At 42.7% G+C, this 23,734-nt stretch overlaps 1 protein-coding gene across 32 annotated transcripts in view; it reads left to right on the top strand.

Moving 5' to 3' along the window:
• ASNS (asparagine synthetase (glutamine-hydrolyzing)) overlaps window positions 1-23,734 on the top strand; it is a 164,369-nt gene that overhangs the window by 71,640 nt on the left and 68,995 nt on the right. For 2 of the 32 annotated variants that reach the window (XM_081531583.1, XM_081531593.1), the window contains exon 4: window positions 11,395-11,484. The exons of 29 other annotated variants lie outside the window; for them this stretch is intronic. The gene's annotated coding sequence lies outside the window, so the exon portion shown is untranslated. Of the gene's footprint in view, window positions 1-9,166; window positions 9,369-11,394; window positions 11,485-23,734 lie in introns of all 32 variants that reach the window. One more of the 32 variants, XM_081531560.1, reaches the window with a different exon arrangement.

Below are 23,734 nucleotides of genomic sequence, written 5' to 3'. Positions count from 1 at the left end.
AGAGCAACTAAGCCTGTGAGTTACAACTAGAGAGTCAGTATGGCAGTAAGGAAAGATCCCAAGACCCAACCCAGCCAAATAAACAAGTAAATAAATATTTGTAAAAACTAGAGAACATGTCGGCTTTCCCAGCCTGCCTGCTTCTTTTGGACTGTCTCTGATTCTATTCAAGCTGCAGCCCCAGCCAATAATGGATGTCCACTCCTCTTTCACCAACAGGTGGACAGGTGATCAGAATATCTTTGCAAATGTTCCAGGGAGAGGAGCCAGGAGTCTTCTTAAATGACAGCCCCTCATCCCCACCCCATCATAGGGGCTGTATGACTGGCGCTGTGGCAGAATCCATTTGGAATCACAGGTCAGGGAGGGTTCAAGTTGTGGACAGTTAGTGAGCACTCTTCTGCAAGTTCCACCCTGAGATGGACCTTAGACAGAGACTCCCCAGGTGGAAAATTCTGAGGAGCCTCCAAAGAGAACTAGGATAATGGGCTTAATGAAAGAAAACCATGCACATGCAGCTTATTTTAAACTGCACACAGTATAGTTTTCGCCACATTGTTAACCACTCTGTTTAATAACCTGCCCTTATCCCCTCTCCCCCTGTTTTCTCCCAGAAATTGAAGCTTTGCTTTTGGCACTAAGTATGAGCTGGCCCTTCGAGTTTAGAGAGAGGGACAGATCACACAGGAATTAAGTCAGAAGATGCAGCACCAGGGCTGGGCCATGCCCTCGTCTCTCGAGCCTTAGGAATGGAAGCTGAGTCTACATGCTTCCTCAGCTGTTGTGTCTTTGATCTTCCCTGTCAGCTGTTTAAAGAACAGCTGAGGAAGGAGGCCTGCCTGCTTCTGAGCTCCCTCTGCATGTTTCAAGCATGAGTCAGACCCAGAGCCTAGAGTTTGTCCCCTCAGTTAAGAGCTGCAGCCCTTATCTCTCCACATAAAGGTCTCTGAAAACAGCCAGTGCCAGGCAGATGTAAGGATCAGCAAATGCCAAGCCTTAATTCTGGGCAGTGGGGCATCCTGGCCCACACCCTGAGGAGACGGCTTTCAGGCTTCAGATAAGATAAAAAGAAGGGAAAAAAATTCACCCCTGGTTCTCACACTAGAGAGAAGAATCAATCCTTATGGAAGTAACATTTTGCAGTTCTTGGTTTGTTTTAACAAGTCTGAAACCGCTCCAGCCAACATAGCTCATTTTACCTGCGAAGTGTTTTTTTTTTTTAATTTTTATTTATATTACATTTATTTATTTATTTATTTATTTATTTTTGGCTGCATCAGGTCCTAGTTGTGGCACATAGATTCTCGTTCCCTGACCAGGGATCAAACTGGCATTCCCCATGTTGGAAGGTGTACTCTCAACCACCAGGCCATTAGGGAAGTCCTGCAAGGTGGGTTTTAACATGTCATCTAAGCCAGCGCACAGTCATTTAGTAACCCTTATATAGATGCGATGATATACTGGGTCAAGAGGCTAGGACACACTGCTAAGAATTTGTTTGATTTTCATTTAGTAATGCCTGTTCTTTGCAATGTGGTGGGAAAATGGCACTGGTTTGGTTTTCAACCCAAAGCAGTGATTTAAAAATTGTACACAGGAATCACCTGGAATTTTTAAAAAAAATTCTGATTCCCAGGCCTCACTGCAGAGAAATCACATCAGAATCCATTGAGGTGGGAACCAGGAGTCAGGAGTCATAGATTTCCCAGGGGATTGCCATGGACAGCCATGTCACAGACCACCCACCCTGTGAAGAATAACATTTACGCGTGTGACCATCCTCTGTCTATGGGATTTTCCAGGAAAGAATAATTGAGTGGGTAGCCATTCCCTTCTCCAGGGATCTTCCTGGCCCAGGGATTGAACCAGAGTCTCTCCTGCATTGCAGGCATATTCTTTACTGTCTGAGCCACCAGGGAAGCCCAAGTGACCACAGGTGTCTCTATTAATTCAGTTCATCTTGTATTTGTTGCCATTTTGACTTGGCATTCTGAGAGGTGATTTGATTATCCTGAGGATATTTCTGTATCCTAATAAAGTCATAATCACTGGGCAGCAGCAGGGATAAGAGCCAAGTGCAAAGAAGAGGTCTCATGAACTACAGAGGAAATTTTCTCAGTCATGAAACCTGAAGGAGTGCAGAGCATCTATCCAGGTCAGAGGTACTGAGCTCTGAGTCTGGACAGCCAGACAGAGCAGCAGAAGTAGTGGATCTGGGGTAAGTGGGGAGTATACCAGAGAGATTTTCTGGAGTAATTTCTCTCTGCAACTGGAGAGAAAGCTTATAAGCCAATTTATAACCCAGGTGTAGTAGGAGACTAGGGTGGACTTGCTCTGTTTAAAGAATCAGGAACACAGTATACAGACTCTCAAAGTCTAAGTCTCTAAGGTGATGATTTTCAGAATGATTTCTTTTTTTTTTAGTTGAGAGTTTCGATGATTATTATTTTGTCAAGAAAATGACCACACTCCTTTATCAAATATGTGTTCAGTGCCTTTTCTGTGCTAGGCACACCATTTGTTACTAGAGATACAAAGATTAAATAGAACATAGTATATGCCTGTGTGAATCAATATCCTAGATGGGGAAAAGGGTGCATAAATCAAACTCTTTTAAATAAAAGGATAGCAGAAAAATTATGCTAGATTTGGACACAGTTCTTTGAGTCTGATGTTAACCCTAATGGCATCAACCCTCATTGATTTCATTTTCCTTCTTCCATTGCTATATCCTGGACTCTGTATTTTTTGCATATAATGTAAATTAAATACTCTATTGGTTTGTCCTGCTATTGTCAGGAGAAGGTAGGATTCTTAGCAGGGGAGGCCAGACAGTTTGGGATCCTAAACTTAAGAGCGAGGAGCAACTTCTCTGAAGTCTAGTGTGTTACTGAACCAGAGAGAATTCTATACAGTGGTTAGAGTAAGCTACTGTAACTGTTTCTTTTGAAGTCTTTTCAGATTTTCAGCCATGTTGACTGTTTCTACCATACAAAAATTGAGTGAAAATATTTGCTTGACCCACATCTCTGCTCCTAGTGATAATTATTCAATCTTCTGTCACATCTTCTTTCCTAAATTTGTTGTTCAGTCGCTAAGTTGTGTCTGACTCTTGCAACCCCGTGGACTATAGCCTGCCAGACTCCTCTGTCCGTGCGATTTCTCAGGCAAGAATACTGGAGTGGGTTACCATTTCTACCTCCAGGGGATCTTCCCGACCCAGGGATTGAACCAGCATATCCTGGATTGGCAGGCAGAATTTTTACCCCTGAGCCACCAGGGAATCCAAATCACTGAATAGTGATCTCCAGTCTTTTAAATATCTTTTGCTTCTCCCCTCAATGCATTTATTTGCAGTCTCCATGTGAATTCTTGGGCCTCTTCCCTTTTTCTCGTTTCCTGACCCCTCCTTACCAATGTCTCATCATCTCTTTGCTGGTTTATTACACATTTTCCCAGCGGGCTCCCTCAGGCACCACTGTAGAGGATGCTGAGCTGAACTGTAACATGCTTATTAGAATAGTACTTTATCCAAGAAATCATAACTGTTGCTTTTATAATATCCAGCAAGACTGAGGCAAAGAAAAATAAAAGGGTAGCAAAAAAAGCCAATGAGAAGGGAATGATCTAGGCAGAAGGGAGAAAGTACTAAGACATAAAGGGATATTGATGCTCAAAACCAGCATGACCAGTGATGTAGTTTGGTGGGTCAGTGATATTTACCAAGCTGATTCAGGGCTTAAAGAGGGAGGCAGATTTGTTAAACAATTACACAGAAACCAGACAGACCCAGGGAGCCTGAAGGTGAAATTAGATTATCCAACACAAGACCCTGAGCAAGCCCAGCTGCTTGTACACAGTGTTTGTATTTGGAATAAATAAGCTGCAATTGTTATTCCTTCCTCCCAGGCTTCCAGCCTAGGAGTGGAGTTGGGATGAAATGAACACAGCAGTTTAAACATCCACGTTCTGGTTTACATGATTCAAAACAGGAAGAGTTTGATTTATTTCTGGGGTGGCTCAGTTGCCTATTCCTCCTGGTCTTATCCATGTAGAGTTTGTACATTGAGACCACCTCCTGCCCAGTCTCTAATGGCAGAAACATTAGCATTATCCTGCCCCTCCCTGATGTGTTAGACAGCAAATCTACACGACTGCCTTCCCTTTTTTAAAAAAAAAATTTATTTTTGGTGGTGCTGGGTCTTCGTTCTTGCACGGGCTTTTCTCTAGTTGTGGAGATTGGGGACCACTCTTCATTGTGGTGCAGGGACTCCTCATTGCATTGGCTTCTCTTTTGCAGAGCACAGGCTCTAGGCACTCGGGCTTCAGTAGTTACAACTTGCAGGCTCTGGAGTGCAGGCTCAGTAGTTACGGCACCAGGCTTAGTTGCTCTGTGGCACGTGGGATCTTCCCCCACCAGAGATCAAACAGGTGTCCCTTGCATTGCAAAGTGGATTCTTAACCACTGGACCACTAAGGAAACCCCTGCCTTTCCTCTTCTGCTTAGCACGTGCACCAGTCCCTCCACCCTGCGGTCCACTGGAATGGCTGCCAGAGTCCCGCTTCCAGCCAGCACACCTGGTCATGCCACCTCCTGCTTCAAAACCTGTGCTCCCCTGTCGTCTACAGGGTGACGTGTAGCACTCTCAGCCTTGCTTCCTAGAGCCTCTGATGGCTGTCTGACCCCATCGCATGTGCTTCTACCACTTATTATCTCCACAAACTGGAGCTTTAGTAGATGACTTTTTCCAGAAGCTACCAGGACTTTCCATGCTGCACTGTCATTGTTCATGCTTGGAATGTCTCTCCCTTCTATGTCTGACTAAGAAATGGGTAGTTACTCAGCCACAGTGCAATGCTTCCCAAGTGTGGCTGGTCATACAGATCATCTTAGGATTGCTTTTAATATTAATACACACACACACACACACACACACACACACACACACACACACACTTTGGAGCTCTGGGCCATGCTTCAGAGCTGTGGATTCCTAAAATATGGAAGCGTATTTGAGTTTTTCTAAAGATGAGAACCATCAAGGATATAGTATATTTATTTATAATCTTTTGATTTGAAGGCCCATTTTTTGCCTCGCCTAAAACTGATATGTATTTATATTTTTGAGTGACAACTACTAGTAATAGTAAAAAATAAAAAATATATATAGTTATAAGCAGTTCAGTATGTATTGAAATCTTCCCCATGTCATCCTAAGCCCTCTGAAGTCAGAATTGTGGGAGACCGCTGAGGGGAGGGGGAAGCTTCTGATCTGGGTCCTCTCATCTGGAGAGATGACCCTGGCAGCCCCTGATCTCCCTGGCCTTAGGCAGAATGCCCAGTTCTATATGTCCATGCGAGGCTCTTCTCTTGTTTTATTTATTTACTCCCTGTTTTTCTGTAATTTTTTAAATCTAAACATTCTAAAGTATTTAATGTCTGTTTTTTTGTATGCATTCTGACATGATATGGTGGCTTCCCTGGTGGCTCAAACGGTAAAGCATCTGCCCGCAATGCAGGAGACCTGGGTTCGATCCCTGGGTCCAGAAGATCCCTTGGAGAAGGAAATGGCAACCCACTCCAGTACTCTTGCCTGGAAAATCCCATGGATGGAGGAGCCTGCTAGGCTACAGTCCATGGGGTTGCAAAGAGTCAGACACGACTTAGCGACTGAACAACAGCAATGAAGCTGAGAAGGGCAATTGCCAAATCATGTTAGGACCATTTATCAAACACTTGCCCTGTGCTGGGCATTACAATTTATGTTTTTCAGTCATTTCTCTTCACCTCTATACCTCGCAACAGTTTTTCAGTGTGAATATTTTAATTTCATTTAACAGTTGGGATGCTTAGGATAAGTGAAGGGAAGTTTTGCTGGAGGTCCCAAAACCTGTAAATAGCAGAGGCTGGGTTTAACTTTGTTTGTGTGATTCTAAAGATGGTGTCCTCTCTGGCTGACACTTGGGCTGTCAGGGTTAGGCTGGAGAAAAGGGTCTAAGCATGTGGTCTGCACACTAGGCCTGGGAGCTCTTTGGCTGGAATGAGTGAATAGAAGATCTCAGATCCTGCACTCCTTGAGGGTGATATTATCCACAAGGAGGTGGAAAAACACAGGTGTTACAGTGTTTTGTGGCCCTACCAAGGGCCAGAGTAGGTGTGATTATTAACATTTCATAGGGGAGGGAGAAAAAAGAGGTCCAACAATGCTCCCTGGGGGTGTGGTAGGGAGTCTCTCTCAGTCGTGTGTCCAACTCTTTGTGACCCCATGGGCTGTGTACCCCACCAGACTCCTCTGTCCATAGGATTTCCTGGGCAAGAACAGTGGAGTGGGTTGCCATTTCCTCCTCTGGGGGATCTTCCCTACCCAGGGACCGAACCCATGTCTCCTACATCTCCTGCATTGGCAGGCAGATTCTTTACCACTGAACCACCTGGGAAGCCATTTCTTTCCTTCTACCTCTGGGGTTTCTTTCAAGGTAGGAAGAAGTTCCCACTTTCATTCCCCACACTAGGATCTCACATCCTCAGCTGCACTCTGTGAAGCTCAGGAGCATTGTGAGTAATCTATATTTTAAGAGGATCACTTGGCAGCAACTTATCTAGAATAAATTCTCCAGGAGCAAGGGAGGAAGTAAAGAGGCTGTTAAAGTGATTTTCTGAGAGAGACATGCTAGTGACTTCAACAAGCAGGTAGAAAAAGTGGAGGAGACAAGAAGAGTTGGGTTTGGGATTGATTTTGGTTTGCAGTTGCTGATGAATTGGACTGGGTAAATGAAAGAGGATGACTTGACATTTTGAGTCTAAACTTTAGTTTGTTAATATGGTTAATTACATTCTATTTTTAATCCAGGTTACCTTCTCCCTGTTACAATCATGTAACATTTTTAGTAATTAAACTTTCAAAGCTCTAGGAGTGCCTGAGCACTGACCTCACACCACTCGTCAGCCTGTGCTGTGGCTGATTTATCATGTATGCCAAATCCAAGTTTTATGTTCAGCCCCAGTTCTCTTGAATCACCTGGAATTATGATTTTGACCCACTTTCTGCTTGTTAGAAGTCAGTGGTCACAGGTCTCTTGGGAAAAGTAGGATTTCTCAACCTTAGCACCCCTGACATTTTGGATGACATAATTCTTTGTCACTGGAGGGGCGTCCTGTACATTGTAGGAAGTTTAGCAGTATCCCTGGCCTCTACTGTGTTGTGACAACCCAAAATGTCTCTAGACATTGATAACTACCCTCTGGAGGGTGCAACTGCCCTAGGTTGAAGACCAGCTAGCCCTGGCAGGAGGACAGAGAACACTTACTCGACAACCAAAAATGCCTTTTAGTTGTCTAGTAAGTGTTCCTCAAGGAGACCCTTGTCTTCCTTTCTTCCGAGAGGCTTTGGGCCCATGAACTGGCTTAAGTCTGGCAATTGGTTGAGGGTCCATAATTTTTTATTGCTGACTCAGGTATGACTTCTTTTTGCCACCACTACTTACTCTAATCAAGTTGGACATTAACAGGGCCATCACCTATTTCAGTCCTAGGGACTTTACGATCAACTATTAAAAGTCAAAGGTCTCCATGGTTCAGACTCTTTTGATTTCTTTCAGTTCTCTGCCTGCATCTTGCTTGTCTTCTGTGATTTTGTTGTTGTTCAGTTGCTAAGTTGTGTCCAACTCTTTGAAACCCCATGGACTGCAGCACACCAGGCTTCCTGGTGCTTCACCATCTCCCGGAGTTTCCTCAAACTCATGTCCATTGAGCTGGTGATGCCATCCAACCATCTCATCCTCTGTTGTCCCCTTCTCCTCCTATCTCAATCTTTTCCAGCGTCAGGGTCTTTTCTAATGAATCAGCTCTTCGCTTGAGGTGGCCAAAGTATTGGAGCTTCAGCTTCAGCGTCAGTCCTTCCAATGAATATTCAGGACTGATTTCCTATAGAAATTGACTGGTTTGATCTCCTTGCTGTTCAAGGAACTCTCAAGAGTCTTCTCCAACACCACAGTTCAAAAGCAAAAATTCTTCAGCACTCAGCCTCCTTTATGGTCTAACTCTCACATTCATACATGACTACTGGAAAAACCATAGCTTTGACTAGATGGACCTTTGTTGGCAAAGTAATGTCTCTGCTTTTTAATATGCAGTCTAGGTTGGTCATAGCTTTTCTTCCTTAATTTCATGGCTGCAGTCACCATCTGCAGTGATTTTGGAGGCCAAGAAAATAAAGTCTCTCACTGTTTCTATTGTTTCCACATCTATTTGCCATGAAGTGATGGGACCAGGTGCCATGATCTTAGCTTTTTTAATGTTGAATTTTAAGCCAGCTTTTTCACTTTCCTTTCTCACTTTCATCAGGAGGCTCTTTAGTTCTTCTTCACTTTCTGCCATAAGGGTGGTGTCATCTGCATACATGAGGTTATTGATGTTTCTCTCAGTAATCTTGATTCCAGCTTGTTCTTCATCTAGCCTGGCATTTCACATGATGTACTCTGCGTATAAGTTAAATAAGCAGGGTGACAATATACAGCCTTGACGTACTCCTTTCCCAATTTGGAACCAATTTGTTGTTCCATGTCCGGTTATGACTGTTACTTCTTGACCTGCATACAAGTTTCTTAGGAGGCAGGTAAGGTCATCTGATATTCCCATCTCTTTAAGAACTTTCTATAGTTTGTTGTGACTCACACAGTCAAAAGCTTTAAGTTCAGTTCAGTTCCTCAGTAATGTCTGACCCTTTACAAGCCCATGGACTGCAGCACACCAGTTTCCCTGTCCATCAGCCACCAACTCCCAGAGCTTGCTCAAACTCATGTCCATTGAGTCAGGGATGCCATCCAAACATCTCATCCTCTGTCAACCCTTTCTCCTCCTGCCTTCAATCTTTCCCAGCATCAGGGTCTTTTCTAGTGAGTCAGTTTTTCACATCAGGTGGCCAAAGTATTGGAACTTCAGCTTCAGCATCAGTCCTTCCAATGACTATTCAGGGTTGATTTCCTTTAGGATTGACTGGTTGGCTCTCCTTGCAGTCCAAGGGACTCTCAAGAGTCTTCTCCAACATCGGAGTTCAAAAGCATCAATTCTTCAGTGCTCAGCTTTTTCTATAGTCCAACTCTCACATCCAGACATGACTACTGGGAAAAAAAAAGGTCATCCGTACATAACTACTTTAAACTAAAGTCAAAGGCTTTAGTGTAGTCAATGAAGCAGAAGTAGATATTTTTCTGAAATTCTCTTGCTTTTTCTGTGATCCAGCAGATATTATCAATTTCACCTCTGGTTCCTCTGCTTTTTCTAAATCCAGCTTGAACATTTGGAAGTTCTTGGTTCACATACTGTGGAAGCCTAGCTTGGAGAATTTTGAGCATTACTTTGCTAGCATGTGAGATGAGTGCAATTGTGCGGTAGTTTGAACATTCTTTGGCATTGTCTTTCTTTGGGATTGGAATGAAAACTGACCTTTTCCAGTCCTGTGGCCACTGCTGAGTTTTCCAAATTTGCTGACATATTGAATGCAACACTTTAACAACATTATCTTTTAGGATTTGAAATAAACGATGTGATTAAATGCTACCAGTTGTCTCCTACCACCCCAGAATCTTACTATCCCTGTTGAATTCAGAGACTCCAGTTTGATAGCAGTACTTCCCATCTCATTTCTAACCTTTAGAGAACAGCCACCATAGCACTCCTTATAGATGCTGTAATTCCTTCCCCAGTGCATTTCTTAAAGCCATAGTGGAAGGAGTATCCTCTAAACCATTCTGGGGGACATAGTTAGAGATATCTGAACAAGTAGTGCATAGTAAATCCACTTAAGCATGTCTTTTTTTCCAAAGCCTTTGGATCCCTTGATCATTATACCAAGAAGGTTATGAACTTCAAGTTCATTTACTGTAAAGTCCCTTTTACTCCAGGTTTAGGATCATTTGTAGCTGCTCAAGCTAACACACTAATTTCAGAATCTCTGCTTAGCGCACTTAACTAATTTTCGTGGGTCCAACACTGCATTTCTTCTTCCCAGAGCCAGTACAATTTAAAATCCATTCTCTTGCACATTACTGACTTTCTTTCAGTGTATACTGACAAAATATTGCAGTTCTTGAGGTGTGCATTGACCTCCTTGTGAATCACACTTCATGGCTTACCTCCTGGGCCCTGCTGGGACTGGAGTCTGGATATTGGTCTAGAAGTAATGAGAGGCATGATCTTCAAAGAAGATCAACTGTTTGATGCTAGGTGACCACCTCAGGGGAAGACATAGGTTCTTCTGATGGGGGATGACTGACATCCTCAGACTGTGGTAGAAGGAAGGGCTGCTTCTACTGACAAAGGAGGATCAGTAGGAATTTAGGGGTTCCAAGGTCCCCAGATTCATTGAAATCTGCTCCCATATTCATATCCCAAATTTTAAGTCATATTTCTTCTCAATTGATGTCCTAATCTTAACATAAGAAACCCTGCAAAGTTGAGAATTCAATTTGTGTTGTAATTCAGCCACCCACAGGATTAAATTTCATGTTTCGTTTTTGGAAACCTGGTCTTATAGTCCAAGATATCCTTATCTTTAAGGACAGTTATTAATCTTTAAGTGCATCAGTTTTTTTTCCCACACATTCTTCAGTGTACTTAGAAGCACTCATTGACTCACAAACATTTTTACTTTCACTAAAAATCTTCCTTGGTAGTGATGAGTTCACTCAAATCCCTGCTTTCTATTAACAGTTGATTACACATTATCACCTTGATGTCTCCAGGTGATACTTCAAGTAATTCTTTAGCATAGCATAACCTACCACTCTCTCCTCTACTGTTGCCTGCCTAACTGTATTAGGAAATCAGTTCCAGATAACCCAAAGCTAACTTAGAGAAACATCCTTAAGTTTCTGTTCCCTGGAATCACTTTTAGTATCAATGAGGGTTCAATCAGGAAAACAACCACTGTGCATAGTATGAAATATTGGATCTATTATAGGATTTGAAAGTGAAAAGGTGAAAGTGTTAGTCAATCAGTTGTGTCTGACTCTTTGTGACTCCATGGACTGTAGCCCACCAGGCTCCTCTGTTCATGGGATTCTCCAGGCAAGAATACTGGAGTGGATAACCATTCCCTTCTCCAGGGGATCTTCCGACCCAGGGATCAAACCCATGTCTCTTATGTCTTCTGCTTTGGGAGGTGATTCTTTACTACTAGTGCCACCTGGGAAGCCGGACTTAGACCTTATGTAGTTGTGGTAAGAGATGGAGCACTTTCTGGAAAACTGGTGCCTTTGTGTCTGGTGGAGGCCTGAGGCCACTGAAGTCAGTAGGTCCAGGAGTTGGGAACAAAAGCTGACTGTGAAGCAGGGGAGAGTGGGAACAAACTGCGATCTCATCTGTCTCTTAGTGCTTCCAACTTTATGATGCAGGTGACCTTCCTCCAATACCAGGTCCAGGGCATGGGGAAGACAGAAGAGGACATAATGAAGGGAGCTGGAGGAGCTCCAGGCTCCAACAAGGTATACTGACAAGTCAGTGGCAACAAAGTGAACTGCCACAGGGTACCCTATAGTGACCTTACACCTCAATATGCTGTTTTGCTTTGAACGGTGAAATCTCATACAATTTTCTCTTACATCAAAATGTAAGCCACAACCACACAGGGAAGAGAATTCTGGGAAATGCAGCTCCAATTTAGCTAAATTAACAAAGAAGTTAGCCACCATAGAAGGGGTTGAATTTGGGGTTGATTTTGGAAATAGAGCTAATAGCAGTTATTGATGGATTGTATCTGTTAGATGAATGAGAGGATTATTTGCACATTTTTTGTTGGAACGATTTTCTTTAACTCAAAATTTTGATTCCTTTTTTGAGTAAAACAGGCTCTTTACTCTTTGCAAGATTCTTTTCTGAAACTTATTTCAGTTTATTTTTATTGACGTGTTGTTGACATACAACAGTATATAAATTACAGGTGTACAGTATAATAATTCACAAGAATTACTTTTTCTCTTGCATCCATAATGGAAACTTTAACAGCAGACATTAATTGCTCCCAGTGTGTCAAATAGATGCATCATTTTTTAGGCAATGTCTATTCTGTTAGTTATGCTCTCATTTTTAATCTAGATTATGTTCTCTGTCTTGCAATTATATAATGGCTTTGATAATTCACCTCTCATAGTTCTAGAAGCACTTGAATACTGTCCCAGTCAGTTGCCATTCTTCACATCACTCTTCAGGGCATTATAGTTTCCTTATTAATTCAAGATGAATATTTGGTCCCAATCTTCAGGAATCAGACCACCTCCTTCTTGTTGAAGCTCTTTCCTCCAGTGATTGCTGAGTCACCCTCTTTTCCTGATTTCCTTCTTGCTTTCTCAGCCTTTTTATCAATGCCCTTCCTTTGGTTTTTTCTCTAGCATGGCATCCCTAAGGCCCTGCCTTTTATTTTTCTCTCTTTTGCTCTGCAAGAAAAATTCCACTATTTCAGGAGATAGTACCACTCCTCTGGTGACTTGCAATCTACATAACAATACTTGCTACATGTTGAGCTGCTACCATATGCCATTCAAGTTACTAATATGTGTGTGTGTTAGTCATTGAGTTGTGTCCAATTCTTTGTGACCCCTATGGACTGTAGCTCTCTCTGCCCGTGGAATTCTCCAGGCAAGAATACTGGAGTGGGTAGCCATTTCCTTTTCCAGAGGATCTTCCCAACCCTGGGATCAAACCCGGGTCTCCTGCATTGTAGGTGGATTCTTTACTGTCTGAGCCACCAGGGAAGCCTACAAGAGTTACTAATATATACAGTCTTTAATTTAAAAAATTATGATCCTACAATCTCTAGTAAGAAACCCTTGATATGGGCATTATCCCAATTTTCCAATGAGGAAGCTAAGGCTCAGAAGTTCAAGATTTTGCTCAAGCCAGTTAATAAGTGGATTTGAACCAAGGGCTATCTGACTTATAAGTTATTGTCATAAAAACTACCATTTACAGCTGCCTAAAGATCTAGCTCAGATCTCCTCATTATAAGACTTTAATATCCAGTGGCATGCAGGAGAGACATTACTTGAATGTACTCTATTTTTTCAAGCTTAATACATTTAATTCCGATCAATCTCACATGCCATTCCACCAATTCCAACCCCAACCCCATTCAAAAAGTATACACCCCCTCTGGTATTCCTTATTATTTTCCAGGTAAAAAAAATCTCAAAGTTTCTGATTCTAAAGACCTCTGTCTCCTGCACTGCTGGCTTACCAAGTCCTCCAATGTTGAGGTCAGAGGCATCTCCCATCACTGTGGCTCCAATGTCATTTTCCACTTCCTTCCTGATCTCCTGGCACTGTTCTTGCCATTTCATAATTGGCTGTCTGTACTGCCGCCAAAAGGGCTCCCCTGGTGGCTCAGTGGTAAAGAATCCACCTGCAAAGCAGGTGACGTGGGTTCAATCCCTGCTTTGGGAAGAGCACCTGGAGGAGGGAATGGAAACCCAGTGCAGCATTCTTGCCTGGAAAATCCCATGGACAAAGGAGCCTGGTGGGGTACAGTCCATAAAGTTGCAAAGAGTTGGACACGACTGAAGCAACTGAGCACACGTGTACATGCACTGCTGCCAAAATTATCTGCTGAAAAAAAATCAATCTGGTCCTGTCAGTTTGCTTTAAAACTTCTTTCGATTCCATATTGCCTGCAAAATAAATTTTAATCTCCTTGGTATGCCACACAAGGCTCTTGATGATTGACCTGGCCTATCTTTCAGTCAGCTATTTTTCACGCATGTACAGGTGATTACTTTTCAGATGGATTATAGATGCCATAGAGATGCAGAAAATACAAACATTTCCCAACTTGACTGAATTCATTTTGAATTTTTATCATTTTGATTGTTTTCTCAATCAATGGATACTTTAAACAAAACTATTATCAGGCAGAGATGTATTTTTATATTTGGTAGGGAAGATATTCTCATATTATAAATATTGGGAAACCAACTAGATACGATTCTCATGAAATATGTCTTCCAGGATTCAGAGTTTATTTCAAGAAGCTTTCTTAGGCTAAGTTATTACAAAGATATGGACTCTAAATTTCAAGGGTGTTCTTGGACTGAAAAATTTATTTTTCTGTGTATTGAGAGGGAGTAACTGAGAAAGATTGTAAGTTAGGATGGTGGAGGAATACACGCTCTAAAGCCTATAAAAAGCAGGGAATGATTTTTTTCTTCTCAATAATTCAAATAAAAAATTTTAAATGACCCTGGTCCAATAAGGGAATAAAGGCAGAGTTGGAAAAAGGCATGATTTAGTGAGAAATGTCACACTGTGAAACTCTGTCTTTTATTACAACCTGTGATAAAAGGGAGGATAAAAACTATTTTCCATCCTAATGAAGTCATAGTTCTTCAGCAACGCCCCAAAGACACTGTCTTGTGTGGTCAGTCTCCCACTGATGAAACTGTGTGGAGAGAGTGACCTGGGGGTTCAAACATGTTTGAGTTTCAATGCTAAGTGTGCTCTCTGACCTTGAATAAATCAAAGCTCTGAGATGCTCTTTTTTGTTCTTCAAATGGGAATAAAATACACAATGGTGAGTTTTCTGTGAAGTAGGATTGATCTGCAGGGAATTTATACAGGTCCATTTGCTTTCTTCAGTGCCATGCTTCTAGCTATCTCCTATGTTTAGTGCTTCAACCTCTGAAAGTGTCCTTGGAGCTGCCTGTGTCCAGTTGATGAACAAATAGGGAAATTCAAGAGAGGTCCTATAGGTTGTCTGCAGTGACATCAGAAAGGAGCTGCACGACGGGTCCCTACCCTGTATTTTTACCCGTTCATTGATTTTATTCCAAGTGATGAAGAAATTAGATGCCAATGAAATAAGATGGAGGTAGAAAATTGGAGTGAATGTAACAGGTATTCAAGAGCCTACTTAATGCCAGTGCTGTGTTGAGAGCTGGTGGACAAAGCAGCCAACTTTCCTGAGGTGCTCATGGCCTGGCAGTGGTGACACAAACATAATCCAACATCTCTAGGACAGATTAGACTAGAATAACCATAAGGAAAGTACCAAATGCTGTGGACCCTGAGGAAGGAGAGATGCATTTTTGCCTGGAGACAAAGTAAAGTGTGGGGGCGGTATATAGGCAGGGCAGTCTGCCAGTGCTCCATTCATTAATGCAACACAGATTTGTGGAGCAACAAATCTGCTCCAGTGAACTACTGCGTCCTGCTACCACATCTGAGAACAGGAGGAGAGAGAATCTACTAATAATGTCCAGTCACGGAGTGAGGACATATATAAGATGCAGGGGAAATGACAATGCTAGGCAATAATTTCCTCTAAAATAGATGTGAACAAAAGCAAAAGCAGCATTATGTACAGTGCAGAGAACTAGGCAACCTCTGAATGGCTGGGAGGGGCTTGTTGTCATCTGTGGAAACCCATCTTGTTTAGTCATGTTTCTTTTTCCACAGCCAGATGCATAGATGCAGCTTTACCCCTCACCTCTGCTCCTTTCTTCTATTCTGCACAGAGCTCCCTCCTCCGCAGACCCTTTTTTCTCTGGACTGCTGGTCTGAGGCAGCATCTACCTAGCGGCAGCAGAGGCTCTGCCTCTTTAAGGTCTGCCAGGATCCTACAGGAATGGGGTGATTTGCAGTCAGCACTAAGGTATCCAGACAAGCAGAACCTGGAGCAGGAGGGGTGGGCAGAGAGCTGGCTGAGAACAGCTGAAGGCTTCCCTCAGCCCCCTTGGTACAAGCCCGCATCTATTTATGCATCACATCCTCTGTACAGTTTTGAGTTATGTAATCAGAGAGTAGGTCAGTGGTGTTCAAGGTCAGTTAGTCATCAGAATCTTCAGCAGGGCCTTTAAAAGATGTAATCATCTGGGCCACACAGAGACCCATAGAAGTGGAACTCTTTGGTTGGAGATAAAGGGTGAGAATATTTTATAAAGCTGTACACAGATTACTTATAATGTGGATTTAGAGCTGATAGTCGTAGAAATTAATTCAGTTTTCTATGAAAAAAGAGTTCTCATGAAATATTATTTTTGTGAGCTACCAAAAGGGGAAGCTGAAAAATCAGCTCCTTTCACATATGGAGTGAAGCTTAAAGATTGTAAATGGCTAGGAAAATTGAAATTTCAAAATATAATGACCTTAAGTAGTGTTTTTCTTTTCTTTTTTTTTTTTAAATATTTCCCCTCTTAAGTTTGTGCAAACTTATGGGAATAGTTGGAAAGTCTTTGCTTATGTTCTCTAGTCTGGAGGGTGGGCAGGCTATTCTGACCCAGGTGTAAAATGTCTTTAAAAAAATAATTATGAAAATAATTGTGGTGGCGCCTGGATGTTAAATGTTAACTTTTGCCCGGTAATGATAATGTGTGCTAAGTCACTTCAGCCGTGTCCCACTCTTTGTGACTCTATGGACTGCAGCCTGCTAGGTTCCTCTCTCTGTGGGATTCTGGGCAAGAATACTGGAGTGGGTTGCCATGCCCTCCTCTAGGAGATCTTCCAGACCCAAGGATTGAACCCATATCTTATGTCTTCTTCATTTACCACTAGTGCCACTGGGAAGCCCCAGTGGTAATAATAATGGCTGACATTTTAAAAGCTCTTACCGTGTCAGATGTTCTGCTAGATCTCACTAGTTCTTTGATCACCTCTAAACCTACAGCAGTCCTGTAAGGTTGTTAGGTGGCTCCCACCTGACAGGTGAAGGAACCAAGGCTTACTGTCACCTAGTTTGTAAGTGATAAAGTCAGGATTCCAAAATGTGTATCCCTGATTCCAGAGTCAAGAATCTCAAAGCGAGAGCTTGTAAGAGAACAGAGCTGGGTGCAGAAGGCTGGCCAAACAGGAGACATAAGTGAGAATCCTTGTGTATGTAGACCAAAGATGTCTGCTACTAAGGAGACCAGAACAGGGACAGGAGGTAGATGGGATGATGGCCAAGACAAGATATGATTGTTCCTACCCATTTACTTATTCTAGATTAAGACTCCTCTCCCCCTCTTTTTTTTTAAAAAAAGTTTATTTATTTATTTATTTTGGCTTCCCTGGGTCTTCAATGCTGCATGGGCTTTTTTCTAGTTGTGATGAGAGGGGGCTACTCTGTAGTTGCGGTGCGTGGGCTTCTCATTCCGGTGGCTTCTCTTGTTGCAGAACACAGATTCTAGGGTACTCTGGTTTCAGTAGCTGAGGCTCCTGGGCTCTAGAGCACAGGCTCAGTAGTTGTGGCACCCAGGCTTAGTTGCTCCTCAGCATGTGGAATCTTCCTGGACTAGGGACCGAACCCGTGTCTCCTGCATGGGCAGGCAGATTTTTTACCACTGCTGAGCCATCAGTGTTCTTGCCTGGAGAATCCCAGGGATGGAGGAGTCTGGTGGGCTGCCATCTATGGGGTCTCACAGAGTCAGACACGACTGAAGCGACTTAGCAGCAGCAGCAGCAGCATCAGGGAAGCCGTAGACACCTCTCCCCTTAGCAGAAACAGTTTGCCTGTAGGTGAATCTCGACCTGTGCTCCAGTGAGCATACCCAGGTGTGGAGGAGTTGAGCCCAACAGTACAGCATTCCATTGAGATGCCAGTGATCCACCACTTGTGGGAGGAAGCAGATGGACTTTCTAACTTTCTTTGGTCCACCAGTAGAGTTCTCAGAAATCCTCTTGGAGCTCCTGAGCTTGCTAAATGACCACCTTTCCTGCGTTAGATTTTTTTTTTTAGCACCTCTGTATGGCTGGAAGTTTGCTAAGCACTGGATTGTGTCAGTGGTTCCAGGAGGAAAGGGGTGATAGGAGATGGCAGAGGGAAAATGTAGCTTGGGGTTAGAGGGTGTTCTGTGTGAAGGAAGGCAGAGATTGGCTCTAGGCATGTTCCATGGGAGCTGGATAGGTAGTCAAGCTATGTAATCAGCTACCTGTGTAAAGAGAATGCAGAAGAGCACCTGGCTGCAGTTGGGCACTGGAGAGATAGATAATGGTAGAGATATACTTGGCAGCTGGAAGTGGAATCCTTGACTTGGTTAGGTCAAGTTCAACTAGGTCAAATATGACTGAAGAATTGGCTAAAATCAAGGCCATATTCATGTTTTCCTGGGGCCTTTGATACTGAGGATGGTGGAACATACATGTATCAGTCAGGGTTCTCTAGAGAAACAGAACCAGTAGGAGATTTGTGTATTGTAAAGAGATTTATCTTAAAGTATTGGCTCATGCAATTATGTGGGAGAATAACAAGTCTAAGATTGATGGGGCAGGCTAATATGCTAGAAACTCAGGTAAGATTTCTATCTTGAGTCTTGAGGCAGAAGTCTCCAGAAATCTGTTTTTGCTTATAAGGCCTTCAACTAATTGGACAAGGCCCACCTATTAATACACTGCCAGAAGTAATGTGCTTTACTTAGTTAACTGATTGTAGAAATTAATTACACCTACAAAATTTCTTCACATCAACCTCTAAACTGTTTTATCAAATGACTGGGTGTTATGGTTTAGCCAATTTGACAAATAAAATTTAACTACCACAGCACCCTTAGGCTGCCTGCTGGTAGGAGTCATGGGATATTGTTGAGAAGAGACTCTTTATGGCTGTGGTGTCATGGTAGCCCTATAAAGTGGATTTGTAGCCATACATGGACAGCAGTGGTCTTTTCAGGGTGGCAGGGACTAGTGGCCTGCTTTTGCTTGCCAGCTATATAAACTTTTCCTCAAGAAGCCCTGTAGGCCCTTCCCATCTCAGAACTCCCCCAGATGCCAGTGGGGCTGCCAAGGAGCAACATCATTCTTCTGCTGCCTGAACTAGGCCTATTGCTGCCAAGTTTTCAGATTGGAGAATTTCCTGGGCTGGGCAGTTTCCTAGATGGGATTTCTGCTAGGCCTATTTGAATGCTGGGAATATAACAAAGGGTGAACTTGAACTACCCAAAGGCCATCAAGTGGCCTAAATCATGAACTTTAGAATCATTTGGGGAGCTTTGTCTAGGGCAGGATATCGATGGTTTAAAAATTCACCCCTCACCCTCCGCCCCCCCCCGCCATTGATTCTAATATACAGCCAGAATTGAGAATCCTAGCTCTCTTAGATTGGTTATCATAGAAGCAGACCTCAGACCAAGCATTTACCATTTATTTATAAAGGATGTGTCCCAAAGAGAAACCATGAAGGCAGTGGGAAGGCAGGACAGGGAAGGAAAAAGAGCCAGGCAAAGATGCTATTTCAGGGCAAGCATCAGTCTCCTCCTGATCCCACAGGAAGTTCTGGAACATAAATTATACCCACAGAGTTTGTCCACCGGTGAGGAAAATGATCAGGATTCCCCTACTTCTTCTTCAGTCGATTGTTATCTTCAGGGTTTCCAGGAAGAAATATAACCGCCACCCCCACCCCGCCCAGCTATTTCCTATGCTCTGCACAGGCGAGGTGGCTCTGGTGCCCAAATCAAGCCTCTGGAGAAGGTCACAGGTACCTGCTGTTAGAAGCAAGACCCTCAGAAATTGGGGGATTAGAATACAGACCTTGCTAGAAGAGATACCAAGGGGATTTTAATGAGAGCACTAAGAGTTTCCAGACACTAAAAGAGTAGTTATTATTACTATTTCTGGGTCTGCCTTAGTTGCTAGGGGTCTGCATGAGGCAGTCAGGGGAGCCTATTATACAGTTTCTGCTTCAAGGACTCAAAGACAGCATTGATCGTTGTTTATACTTAGCAAATGTCCAGACCCATGAAGGGTCTGCAATTTTCCCCCTACTTGCAAACGTCAAGTTCACCAGACAATTTCATGGATGCTGGCAGAAGATATGATGCCTCTGGATCAGAGACAAAGGATTTAATTATGGTACTAGCAGTAGCCAACTATCAGCATTTTCTTGCAGCAGTTCCCTAACCCCAAATTCCCACAGGGTAGTGAAGAGGGCTAGGTGACAGCTACGCACGTGTAGAGTAAGTTGTGTTACAGAGAGGAGCCACAAACTTAGAGAATCTGAGTCTTTTATAGTGGGAAGGAAGTTAGCAAGCAAAATCTCCCTTTGCTCTAGAGGGAGGAACGATCTTTCTTTCCCAAGACTGTTCACTATACAAGTGTTTTTGAAAAGATAGCTAATGCAAAGGCAGTCAGTGACTGTTCGCAAGACCTGCAGAAAGTGAGAGACATTGAGGTAACCGTCTCCAACAACAGTAGGCACAAGGGCAGGGGGATGTTTGGTGTCTGCTTTCTTCCTTCCTGGTTCTGACACATATTTTTGGAGAAAATCCTTTCTCTGATACACATGTGGTTTTTGTTTGTTTGTTTTACTTCTGATGGCCTTGATAACTTTAGCAACTCTCAAAAGCTCTTTATTTACTTTATCCTTATTTACCTTTGTGGTTATTCCAAATATTATCACTTGACAATACTATGACAGGAAACTTACTTGACCTCTTGACCTGGGTTCCATATCTGAGAACTAAGTAAGGTGGTATAAATAGGCCCTAAGGATCTTTCCAGACACAGGGGAAGACTTAAACATATATGAGATATTTGGAAGCGTGGTTATTTTAGCAACAGGGAAAGAAAAGAAGACATTAATATCTACAACAAATTAATATCTACAACAAATTAATTAACAAATTAGTTATCTACAACATTAATATCTACAAATTAAGAACAACTTAATTTCATTTAAAGTCATAATGTTGTACAATGGACCTGTTATTTGTGTCATAGAGGAAAAATTAGACTCAGAGCTCTAAGTTACTTGTTCAAGGTCATGGAGCTACCAACAGTGTTGCCAGGATTTGAAGCTAAATCCATTTAAACCCAGAGTCTACTTCTAGTCACCACTTCCTTATTCTAGAGCCAGACATTCTGGAATGCAAAGTCAAGTGGGCCTTAGGAAGCGTCACTATGAACAAAGCTAGTGGAGGTGATGGAATTCCAGTTGAGCTATTTCAAATCCTAAAAGATGATGCTGTGAAAGTGCTGCACTCAATATGCCAGCAAATTTGGAAAACTCAGCAGTGGCCACAGTACTGGAAAAGGTCAGTTTTCATTCCAATCCCAAAGAAAGGCAATGCCAAAGAATGCTCAAACTACCGCACAATTGCACTCATCTCACACGCTAGCAAAGTACTGCTCAAAATTCTCCAAGCCAGGCTTCAACAGCATGTGAACCATGAACTTCCAGATGTTCAAGCTGGATTTAGAAAAGGCAGAGGAACAAGAGATGAAATTGCCAACATCCACTGGATCATTGAAAAAGCAAGAGAATTCCAGAAAACCATCTATTTCTGCTTTATTGACTATGCCAAAGCCTTTGACTGTGTGGATCATAGCAAACTGGAAAATTCCTCAAGAGATGGAATACCAGACCACCTGACCTACCTCCTGAGAAATCTGTATGCAGGTCAGGAAGCAACAGTTAGAACTGGACATGGAACAGCAGTCTGGTTCCAAATAGGGAAAGGAGTACGTCAAGGCTGTATATTGTCACCCTGCTTATTTAATTTATATGCAGAGTACATCATGCGAAATGCCAGGCTGGATGAAGTACAAACTGGAATCAAGATTGCCAGGAGAAATATCAAAACCTCAGATATGCAGATGACACCACCCTTATGGCAGAAAGTGAAGAAGAACTAAAGAGCATCTTGATGAACATGAAAAAGGAGAGTGAAAACATTGGCTTGAAACTCAACATTCAGAAAACTAAGATCATGGCATCCAGCTCCATCACTTCATGGTAAATAGATGGGGAAGCAATGGAAACAGTGACAAACTATTTTTCTGGGCTCCAAAATCACTGCAGAGGGTGACTGCAGCCATGAAATTAAAAGACGCTTGCTCCTTGGAAGAAAAGCTATGACCAACCTAGGCAGCATATTAAAAAGCAGAGACATTACCTTGCCAACAAAAGTCCATCTAGTCAAAGCTATGGTTTTTCCAGTGGTCATGTATGGATGTGAGAGTTGGACTATAAAGAAAGCTGAGTGCCGAAGAACTGATGCTTTTGAACTGTGGTGTTGGAGAAGACTCTTGAGCGTCCCTTGGACAGGAAGGAGATCCAACCAGTCCATCCTAAAGGAAATTATTGGAAGGACTGATGCTGAAGCTGAAACTCCAATACATTGGCTACCTGATTCGAAGAACTGACTCATTGGAAAAGACCCTGCCTGATGCTGGGAAAGATTGAAGGCAGGAGGAGAAGGGGATGACAGAGGATGAGATGGTTGGATGGCATCACTGACTCAATGGACATAAGTTTGAGTAAGCTCTGGGAGTTGGTGACTGACAGGGAAGCCTGGCGTGCTGCAGTCCATGGGGTCACAAAGAGTCAGACACGACTGAACGACTGAACTGAATGAGAGATCCTCCAATACAAGATGGCATCCTAATGATGCTGAAGAGCTAGTGACTTCGTGAGGAGGATAACAGTTTTCATCTTTGCTTTTTATGACAGGACATTATGGAAGCTTAAATTGTACTATACTATAATTGAGATTCCTTTACTCCAGTTCCCTTATCAAAACCTACCAAGGGAGCCAGGCTTGTTTTAATTGAATTATTGAAAATAAAGTATAATATCTAGTCTATTTATATAAACCCTAGACTAATCTCCTTTTACCACCCATTGTCACCCACACTATATACACACACACACACATATGCTCACACTAATACAAAACCAAATTTATTTTTTAGCCCATATATACCATTGTTCTCAATGACTACATCCTTGGAATGCCCCTGCCTTTAAAAGTTGAATAAGTGACGAAAATTGGAAAATGACTTAAAAAAACATAAGATATGTTGACTCTCAACTTTTCAAGTATGATGTTTTTTAAACATCAGAAAATTGTAACTCCACATGATAACAGTTATATGATTTTGTATTCTATTGATTGAAAAATACATGAATAAAACCAATATGAGTTCAGTAAAGCTTTGAAATGAGATTTTATTTTCTTCATCTCAACAGCATCTATATCCATCTGAAAAATAATCACTCATATGTGTGTGAGAAATAGCTAACTTCCAGGGAGGTTGGACCAATTGTTAAGGGCCTTGGGAATATAACAAGAAGATTTGGAATGCATTCTCCAGGCAAAATGGAGTCAAAGAGGTTTCAAAGCAAAGTGGCAGAGTTCAGTTGATTGCTTTTTTCTGAAAGATAATTTTGGGAGCAGTGCAGAGAGCCAAATGGCATATGGAAAAATTAGTAGCAGAAGATTGGTTAGGAGATAGAATACACCAGGAGCCACAGTGATGCACAGGTACTCTGGCCTGGGCACAGAGAACTTAAGGACCAGCTATGTGTGGCATATGCCAGAGAGGGCATGTGCGTGCGTACATGCTAAATTGCTCAGTCGTGTCTGACTCAGCGACCTCATGGACTGTAGCTCCCCAGGCTACTCAGTCCATGGGATTTTTCCAGGCAAAGATACTAGAGTGGGTCGCTGTGCCCTCCTCCAGGGAATCTTCCCCACCCAGGGATCGAACATGTGTCTCTTATGTCTCCTGCATTGGCAGGCAGATTCTTTCTTTACCACTAGCACCACCCGCGAAGCCTAGAAGGCATGGCTGAGAGTATTTCTAAACTTGGAAGCTGTGTTAGAGGGTGAGTCCATGAGTGAGACTTGTTCCACATGAGGGGAACCATCCCACCTGCTCCCCCTCCCTTATCTTCTCATGTGGTTGGTACCACTTCCTGCAGAGCTTACCCTGCAAATGTCTGGGCATCCCTGCAGATACAGCATCATCTCCACCTTCTCACTGTTCCCT

Source organism: Giraffa tippelskirchi, chromosome 10, assembly GCF_054371585.1.
Source record: "Giraffa tippelskirchi isolate mGirTip1 chromosome 10, T2T-mGirTip1v1.2.pri, whole genome shotgun sequence".
Lineage (NCBI taxonomy): Eukaryota > Metazoa > Chordata > Mammalia > Artiodactyla > Giraffidae > Giraffa > Giraffa tippelskirchi.
Note: the sequence above shows the minus strand (reverse complement) of the source record. Positions and strands in the feature narration are given on the sequence as shown.